The sequence below is a fragment of the Rutidosis leptorrhynchoides genome, chromosome 1, assembly GCF_046630445.1.
Source record: "Rutidosis leptorrhynchoides isolate AG116_Rl617_1_P2 chromosome 1, CSIRO_AGI_Rlap_v1, whole genome shotgun sequence".
Classification (NCBI taxonomy): Eukaryota; Viridiplantae; Streptophyta; class Magnoliopsida; order Asterales; family Asteraceae; genus Rutidosis; species Rutidosis leptorrhynchoides.
In genome coordinates this window covers 664,227,501-664,238,200 of record NC_092333.1, presented here as the reverse complement: position 1 = coordinate 664,238,200, position 10,700 = coordinate 664,227,501, and positions in this window count along the sequence as shown.

The following is a 10,700-nucleotide window of genomic DNA, read 5'->3' as shown; positions in this document are numbered from 1 at the left end:
AAGTCTCCGCGAGTCGCGGCAATTAAAGCATCAAACCCCGCGAGTCGCGGGGTTCCAGAATTCAGCTGACAGGTTTGAATATTCGACGCGTTTTTTCTTTATTTTTTTTTTATTTTCTGTTTTCTGTTTTTTTTTTCTATATATAAAAGATATTTAATAAAAGTTATATTTTTATAAATTAAAATAAAGATAAAGAAACTTATAAAACTTAAATATTTAACAAAATCTTAAAAATACTTATATTTTTGTTTTTCTTTTTATATTTTTGAATAATTAAAACGTATTTTTACAAAAACGAATTTTTAATAAAAGTAAACTAAAAATCTTTTTTTTTTTATATTAGCGTTGCGCTTCCGGCTTTTAAGATAAGTTCCCCGGCAGCGGCGCCAAAAATACTTGATGTTATGCGAGGTGTATATAAAATAGTTATTAATTTTAGCAGGAAATACTATTAAATACGATACAATTTTACACAAGATATTTATTTATTTATAGAATGGATATACTTAAACCTTGCTACAACACTTATAGGCAGTGTACCTAATCGTACAGTAGTGTAGTTTTTAGTAAGTCCGGTTCGTTCCACAGGGAAATCTTTAAACAAAGCTCAACGCTATATTAGTTTACTTTTATTAAAAATACAAATATATATATAAGTAATATTATTATTATAAAGGGGGTTTTTACCGTTTAATGACCGGTTTGTCGATTTTAAGACTTTAGTCGCAGTTAAAACCTAATGTAAAATATAAAATAAATACAAGACTTAAATTAAAGCGTAAAGTAAATAACGATAATGAAATTGCGAATAATAAAAGTGCGATAAAATAAACTTACGATAATTAAAAAGTACGATAATTAAAAGTGCGATTAAATAACAATAAATAAAAGTGCGATAATTAGAAGTGCAATTAAATATAAAATAAAGGAAATTAAATATGAAATAAAAGAATTATGCTTATTTAAACTTCCGTAATCATGATGTTTGACGTGTTGATTTTAGTTTTATGCCCATGGGTTAATTGTCCTTTGTCCTGGATTATTTAATATGTCCGTCTGGTTTTTGTCCATAACAGTCCATCAGTCATAAATATAAAGTGCGAGTGTCCTCGTCAAATTATTCTTATACCCGAAGTTAAATCTTCCAACTAATTGGGGATTCGAATTGTAACAAGGTTTTAATACTTGGTTTAATGAATACACCAGGTTATCGACTGCGTGTAAACCAAGGTTTTACTACTTTGTTAACAATTACACCAATTACCCTTGAATGTAATTTCACCCCTGTTTTAATTATTCTAGTGGCTATTAATCCATTCCCGTGTCCGGTTAAATGAACGATTATTCGTACATATAAATACCCCGCCCATCGTGTCCGATCGAGTGTATATGGTAATTTATAGGGACGCCCAATTGTAAATCTTTATATTAACATTAACAAACTATCATTTAGTTAAACAAATATAAAGCCCATTAATAGCCCATAGTCTAATTTCCACAAGTGTCGTTCTTTTGTCCAAACCCCAATTATGGTACAAAGCCCAATTACCCAATTTTAGTAATTAGCCCAACATCATGATTACTTCGTTTTAAATAAGCATAATAATAACTTAGCTACGAGACATTAATGTAAAAAGGTTGAACATAACTTACAATGATTAAAAATAGCGTAGCGTTACACGGACAGAATTTCGACTCACACCCTTACAATATTCGCTAACATACCCTTATTATTAGAATTATAATTAAAATTAAAATATAAATTATAAATATAAATATAAATTTTACGTATGAATGAGGAAGAAAAAAGATGATGATTTTGATCAGAATTCGGTTGGCTTTATAGGCAGTTTTCAATTTTGGGGCTCCGCGACTCGCGGTGAAAACCTCTTCAAACTCCGCGAGTCGCGGAGGTTACTTTTACAGCTCAGTCCTTGGAGTTTTTCTCTGCCGACGGTTTTTTATTTATAAATATAATATATATATAATTAATATAATTAATTATATTTATATTATATTTATATACATAGTTAACTTGTAATTTTTAGTCCGTTGCGTCGAGCGTTAAGAGTTGACTCTGGTCCCGGTTCCGGATTTTCGAACGTCCTCGCGTACAATTTAATATCTTGTACTTTGCGTTTTGAATCTTGTACTTTTGTAATTTCGAGACGTTTCTTATCAATAATTGGAACCTTTTTTATTGTCTTTTGTACTTTTGAGCTTTTTGGTCGTTTGCGTCTAAAATTCGTCGAATCTGTCTTTTGTCTTCACCTTTTATTATACAAACGAATATCACTTGTAAATAGAACAATTGCAACTAAAAGCTTGTCTTTCTTGAGGAATAATGCTATGAAATATATGTTCGTTTTTAGCATTATCAATTTGTCCCTTGATTTCGTAATTTGGCGCATTAACATCTGGCTTAATAATGGCGTGACCTTGGCCAGTGCGCGTAGCTCTCATTCGATCTTCCATACTTAGAGGTTCCGGATTTTCCATGATTGAATTTATTGAATCTGAATCACTAGAGGATTCTGACTTAATGGTTTCTTCCTTGACAATCTCTGGTTGTATAATTTGTGGTTCAGGAGGAATGATTAGTGGTTCAGGATCTCTGAATTGTCCTTGAATATCCTCCGGGTTAATTGTGAGGTCGAGTTCAAAAAATGGATTATCAGAAATTTGAATTGAAGAACTTGTTCGTCTAGATGATGATTCTAAAGAAAAATCAAACAATATTGGCTAGATGTCTTGATCGAGTTACAGGTGGTGAACGTATGAAAGGTGGTGAACGTTTTGCTCGGTTCATTCACTGAATATCCTATTAGTTATAAAAGATAAAAATTATATAAGTTATCAAATTAATAGACTTTTCTGATTTTGCCCACGTTTCGAATAGCCAATAGATGCAGCAGGTAGCCAGGACCCTTTAAATCGGAAGCCCACAACTCGCCACTAACAAATCCAACTATTACTACGAACCAGAAAATTTTGGATGTCTATCAATTTAACCGCTTAAAATAATTTTTCGTCAAAATTTAAAGAAAATATAATCTATGTCCTAAAAACTAGAGCGTCGAAATGAAAAAGAAAAGCGCGTCGAAAAATAAGAGGTCAAAAAATAAGCGTCGAAAAATAAAAGTCGAAAAATAATAATAATAAAATGCAGCGTCGAAACTTAAAAGCCTAAAAACTAAGAATTAAAACTTACGTCTAAAGGTATTAAAGCTTAAAGGAATTCTATATCCAAAACGGCAATAACTTAAAAGGCACTAAAATTTTAAAACAGCGTCGCAAAATTCTAAAGCACCTAAATCTTAGTCTATAGAAAAAGCACTTAAGGGATTTTACGGCAAATCTTTGAAATCTAGAAATAAAAATAAACTACGACAAAATACTAGTCTTCAAACTAATTACGAACGATAAAAATACAAATATTACGAATAAATGATTACAAAGATACAATTAATAAAAAGATGTATTATAAAAATGATAAAAATAAAATTTTATATAAAAATATTATTTTTATATTATTAGTATATAAAAATATTAATCTATATAATTTATAACAATTAATTAAACTTAAAATTACAAATTATATTAAAACTATACTTAAATATATATTAATTAATAAAACCCTAATTAGGTTAAATATTAATAATAATAAATAATAAAACCCTACGCGTAATTATGATTTAAGGATCAGACCTGTCCAGTCTAACCATGCGGTCGCATGGTTATTGGCCTATGGTTTCATGCAGTCGCATGACCCAGTTTACCAGAAATGTTTCGGGCAAAATTCAGGTTCGGCCCAATTTCTATTTTAATACCTTTTTTTTTATAAGAGATAGATAATTTATAAAAATAAATTTATATTAAAAATCTAAATAAAAATAGTTTATATATATATATATAATTTTTTTTATATTTAAAACTTAAAAAAAAATATTTTTACAAATAGATTAAAACTTATATATATATATATATATATATATATATATATATATATATATATATATATATATATATATATATATATATATATATATATATATATATATATATATATATATATATATATATATATATATATATATATATATATATATATATATATATATATATATATATATATATATATTACGATTATAGCGTTTCGCTCTTGGCTCCCCGGCAGCGGCGCCAAAAACTTGATGTTAAAGCAGAGGGGTACAAAATAGTTATTATTTTTACTGCGAAATACTACAAAATACGATACAAATTACACAAGTTTTATTTATTTATTTATTTATAGAATATACCTAAACCTTGCTACAACACTTATAGACAGTGTACCTAATCGTAGAGTAGTGTAGTTTTTAGTAAGTCCGGTTCGTTCCACAGGGAGACGGCTTATTGCGTACACTATATTTTTAAACAATTATATTTGTGTGTGCGTATATATATATATATATATATATATATATATATATATATATATATTAGTAATATAGTAGTATTATTATTATTATAAAAAGAGGGTTTTACCGTTTAATGACCGGATTGTCGATTTTAAATAAAGCGTAAAGATAAATGATGATAATATAGATGACAGAATTTAAATTGCGATAAAGTAAATTGCAGTAATTAAAATGACGGTAAATAAAGGTACGATGAAATATGAAATAAAAGTATTATGCTTATTTAAACTTCCGTAATCATGATGTTTGACGTTTTGATTTTAATTAGTTGTTACCCGGGTTAATTGTCCTTTGTTCTGGTTTATTTGATACCTATCTGGTTTTTGTCCATAATAGTCCAGCGGTCATAATTATAAAATGCTTGTCAAATTAACCTTATTCCTGAAGTCAAATATTCCAACTAATTAGGGATTCGAACTGCAACAAGGTTTTAATACTTTGTTTAATAATTACACCAGGTTATCGACTGCGTGTAATCCAAGGTTTTAATATTTTGTTAACAATTACACCAATTATCCTTGTATGTAATCCACCCATGTTTTAATGAGATATGAAAATTAATTTACCCACTTGATCAGAATGAATAATCAATTACCCAACCCGAATAATTAATTAAATGATCATAAAAGGTGTCGTATAAACGTCACTAAATAGAACATACATAATCATTTTAATAATTATTAGATTAACTAATTTGAAGATAGGTTCGACAGGTTCTAATGAGTTGTCATTCGATTAGACAATACCCCCTATCTATTAATAGTCAATAGTCCAATGTCCATAAGTGTCGGTCTTTTGTCCAAACCTTAATTATGGTACAAAATCTAATAACCCCGTCTTAATATTTACTCTAACATCACGATTACTTTGGCTCAAATAAGCATAATAATAACTTAGTTACGAGACATTAAATTAAAAAGGTAGAACATAGCTTACAGTGGTGATTAATTGCGTAGCGTTGCACGGAAAAAATTTCGACTTAAAACCCGTAAAACATTCTTAAAATAACCTTATTATTATTAACTTAAAATTAAAATTATATTATATATATATATATATATATATATATTTACGTTATATAGAAAGGAAAAGAAAAAGGTGTGTTTTACTCGTCGAAAAATGCTGAATTTATAGGACCTGGCCAGTTTTCTGGCTTCATGCGATCGCATGAAAAATGGTCTTCCTGGCCATGCGATCGCATGGCCAGCTGGATCCAGCCCAATTACTTTGTTTTCTAGTTTTGTCGACGTTTTATTAATATAATATATATATATATATATATATATATATATATATATATATATATATATATATATATATATATATATATATATATATATATATATATATATATATATATATATATATATATATATATATATATATATATATATATATATATATATATATATATATATATAATTTTAAGAATTATTTATATATTATATTATATTTATGTGCATAGTTGACTTGTAATTTTAGCTCCGTTGCATCGCGCGTTGATAGTTGGTTCATGTCCCGGTTCTGGATTTTCGAACGTCCTTTTGTACGCGGAGATATCTTGTACTTTGCGTTTCGCGGCTTGCACTCTTGCAATTTTTAGACGTTTCTCATCATTAAATTGAACCACTTGAATTATATCTTGTACATTTGAGCTTTTTGGTCATTTGCGTCTTCAAATCATCGTTTTCTTCTTTTGTCTTCGCACTTATTTATTTAAACGAATATTACATAAAAATAGAACAATTACAACTAAAAGCTTTACATATTAGAAGGATATTGTGCCTAAATATATGTTCATTTAGAGCACTATCATTCGGTTACCAAGTCAAGCTATGAAAGCAATGAAAAGTGAATGTTATGTATCGAGAGAATTATTTTATACACAGGTTATGTGTATGTTATTTTTGTGCACAAGATATGTGTACGGTTACTAAGATTTATGAAAGATGATTTCGTACACGAGAAAGGTGTACTGTATTTAAAAGATATCGCATGTACAATACAGGTGGGTATAGGATTTGGGCCCATTTGTACCATGCAGCATTTAAATCTTGTGGTCTATCAAAATGATGAATTTTATTGTTTTATGATAAACTTATGAACTCACCAACCTTTTGTTGACACTTTAAAGCATGTTTATTCTCAGGTATGAAAGAAATCTTCCGCTGTGCATTTAATCATATTACATGGAGTCGTTCATGGCATATAGAGGTCAGAACCTCGCAATGGGACCAACTGTTGAAGACTTCATCCAGATGGATTAGGACGGGTCACTACAGGTGGCATCAGAGCTGGTATAACACCATTCATGTGTGGTGGGTTAGTCGTAAAGGAGGTTCTCACAGTGTTACTAGTGACGAAGCATTGGCTCTTACTCCTTGCGATCCCTTACGAGGGTTGGCAGTAGCCGAGAGGCAGGCCCTAAAATCAGTATCTGAGGTACACTCAGTGGTTACCAGGCGGTTAGCTGGGAAGGCACTGGGTGGGACGGTGGTTGTCCCCACTTGTTGTAGGTGGTATCAGAGCGATGGTCTTAGCGAACCAGGTCTTGCATTAGTGTGTCTAACGGATAGTTGTTTAGATGCATTAGTGAGTCTGGACTTCGACCGTGTCTGCATGTCAAAAGTTTTGCTTATCGTTTCATGTCGAAAATTACCTGCTTATCATCCTCAGGAAATTACCTGCTCATTATTCTTAGTCTAGACACATCTTACTGCATTGACTGCATGATTAGTGTATAGACAAAACTCATATCTTAGCGTATCTGCTAATTCATATCTTAGCGTATCTGTTACTGTAAAACTTTGCCTGACATATTCTGTAAATTCCTCCGTAATCTACGAAATCCTTTGTTCTATATATATAGATATTCTATGTAATTATAATACCATCCGATAGCTGGAACTCATTTCATATCAAAAATCCTTTATTCAATCGTACGAAATGGAACTCGTCACCAGTTCAAGTTCCTCGGATTCCGATATGGATTTCCACTCGAGCTCCGAAAGCAGTGTAACCGGAATGGATCAACCAATCAGCCATCATCAATTTTGGATGTATTGGGGATGAGTTCGTAGTCGACTTAATCAATGAAGATGAGAATAAGTCGATCCTTTCCACCAACTGAATTCACCTCTTGGCAAAGAACCTGAAGCACTTACCGGTGAACCTATTCGAAATACCATTTCTTCTCTCATTTCCAGAGTATCTTGTCATGATTATACACTATCTCAAATTCTAGATTTTATTCATCCGCTCGTTCCGATCGAAAATCATCCCGGAGTAATAGCTTCATCAACGGCACCAGCATCAACAGTACCATTACCACCAACAACAACATCCGCATCATACATCTCGGCATCACAATCTATACCTCGAACATCAACATCATATGCACCATAGATACCAAGGAGTACCAACAACAATGAATGATGAAGTATTGATCCATAACTTCATTGAAGAAATATTCTGCGAAGAATATGTGGTTCCTAATAGTTTTAGAGATTACTTATTCTAGCTCAAACCGAAAATCATATGAGTTTAATATCATATTAACTCATTAAATCCATGATTACATTTGAAGAAAATATATATGTATATATGTTTTCATAAAGATTGTAATTAAAAATTCTTTTGTACAAACTGATAATGGTAAAAATATTTTAATGGGTAGGTAATACCCGAGGAATATTTAGTTTCACATTAATAAGTTACACTGTACATTCTTCAAATCCGATTCAACAATCATTTACTATCCTACTTACAATCACAGATATACGTATCCGTTCACCAAGGAATAACCACTTTCATTCAAATTTAATTTCATATTCGGATTTTGACTGATCAAAATCCAAGTCAAGATTTAACAGAAGACATCACTTTTAGATTCCTACATCTTTCAAAGCCATACTTTGAATCCAAAACTGTGCCAGATCCATTGGCGTGTTATTACCGAAAATAACTTTACAATACCTTTCCAAAATTAGCCAATTTTGTCACAGCCCCAGCAAATCAACTTCGACTTTCATTCGGATTAACCTTATTATAACTTTGATATATAAGTTTGCCACTTGATTTCATCCTAAACAATCATTCGTATCTTGACGATTACCATCAGCGTTTAATCATCTAAAAACACAATTCTCTTGAACCCACCTTGGATTGATAACCGATGATTCAGATATGGTTGCATTAAATGTAGATGAAACAGCAAAATTGTAGATGGTCTAAACGGTCAAAAGTTTGATAATAAAGAATGAAATTTTGGGAACGCTCGATAGAAAATTTGGTACTGAAAAATGGATTGAGCTAACCATGAAGGAGACCAAGGACAAATGCAAGAACCAAACCCTATATTCAAAGAATCCGGGTACTTCTGGATCCGATGAAATCTTTAGAGAATATCTTGCTCCGAAGTCATGTTAAAATCTTGCGAAAATTTTTCTTCATCAACCTTCGAACTTAGAAATTCCAAAATATCATCATAAATATCATCGATATTTCTGAGGATATTTTCATAAATATTCTTGTCCGAAATTATCTACCTCTTCGTGTTTTCTGTATTCCATTATATTGGAAACTTCTGTAAAATCTGAGTATAATTTATGAATGAATTCTGGAGAAGTGTTAAGAATTAGAGCATGAGTTAGTATAATATAATGGCGCTTGGCCAACGTGATTATATTACAGTAAGTCATGCTGGAAGTTCTATTGGAACATGATGATTCACAGATCATAACGTCATCATGTGCCATGTTACATAACTCTTTCATTCTACTTAACTTCTGAACATATCAAGAAAATGTATTTTTGATGGTTCTATCTTCCGTGATGTTGATAAATTTGAAAATCAAATCGTGCTATCACGTTCCTTCCTGTTTAAAACATTATAATCATTCGAAACTCTATATCTACAAATTCTGGACCATTATTCGCTTGACTTAAAGCCGGGAAGAGAAAACAAAAAGATGAAACTCCATAATATAAAGGAAATGAAGAGGGTGGATTTATAGTGAAATATCCGGCAGAACAATCAATACAGATTATCGCATTTAACCAAAGAAGATCCTAATTTCCTTAATCACCAAAGAATCAAATCCTTTAAAAATTACGAAGATTTTCTTTAAATCCCTTGATTTTCAGAAATCAATCGTACCTACGTCAAAAGATATGACAAAATTTTATTTTTCTCATTTCACTCTTTTACGATAGCTTCATTCGCACTCTTCGAATAATCAAATTGTTTTATCTATATTACTCAGCAATGATAAAACTCTATTTATCAACTCATATTTGTCATGAAAACATTCTTATTGTTAGCCATGACGACCTCGATCAAATTTCGGGACGAAATTTCCTTAACGGGTAGGTACTGTGACGACCCGGAAAATTTCGACCAAATTTAAACCTAATCTTTATATGATTCTGACACGATAAGCAAAGTCCGTAATGTTGAGTCACAAAATTTTTGAACTGTTTCATATATATTCAATTGACCTTCGACTATTTCTGACGATTCACGAACAATTAATTGTAAATAGATAGGTGTGTATATATATACATGGTATTTGGAATTATAATTTGTAATATTATATATTGTAATATATATATATATATATATATATATATATATATATATATATATATATATATATATATATATATATAAGTAATAAATATTAAAGATTCGATATATTACATAATTGGTAAATTATAATAAATTGCAATATATTACATCTAGTTACAAGTTAAAATATAATAATCATTATTTTCATTATTATTGTCAATAGTAATATTAATATTAAAATCAGTATTATTAATATAATTGTTTTCAATAAACAACATATAGATATAAAATTTATATATATAAATTGTTGTAGTATTATTACTAATATTATTATAATCAGTATTATTATTATTATTATTATTATTATTATTATTATTATTATTATTATTATTATTATTATTATTAATATTGTTGTTATAAATTTATAGTTATTATCATATTCATTAATAATAATACTATTATGATTACTAATTTGTTATTATAAATTTTTATTATTATTAAGAGTATTATTACTATAATTATATTATTAGTTAATAAGATTAATCATAATATGTAAATACAGATATGTACATATAGATATATAAATACAAATATATATACAAATATATAAAATCAGGTATATATATATATATATATATATATATATATATATATATTGATTTACATATACA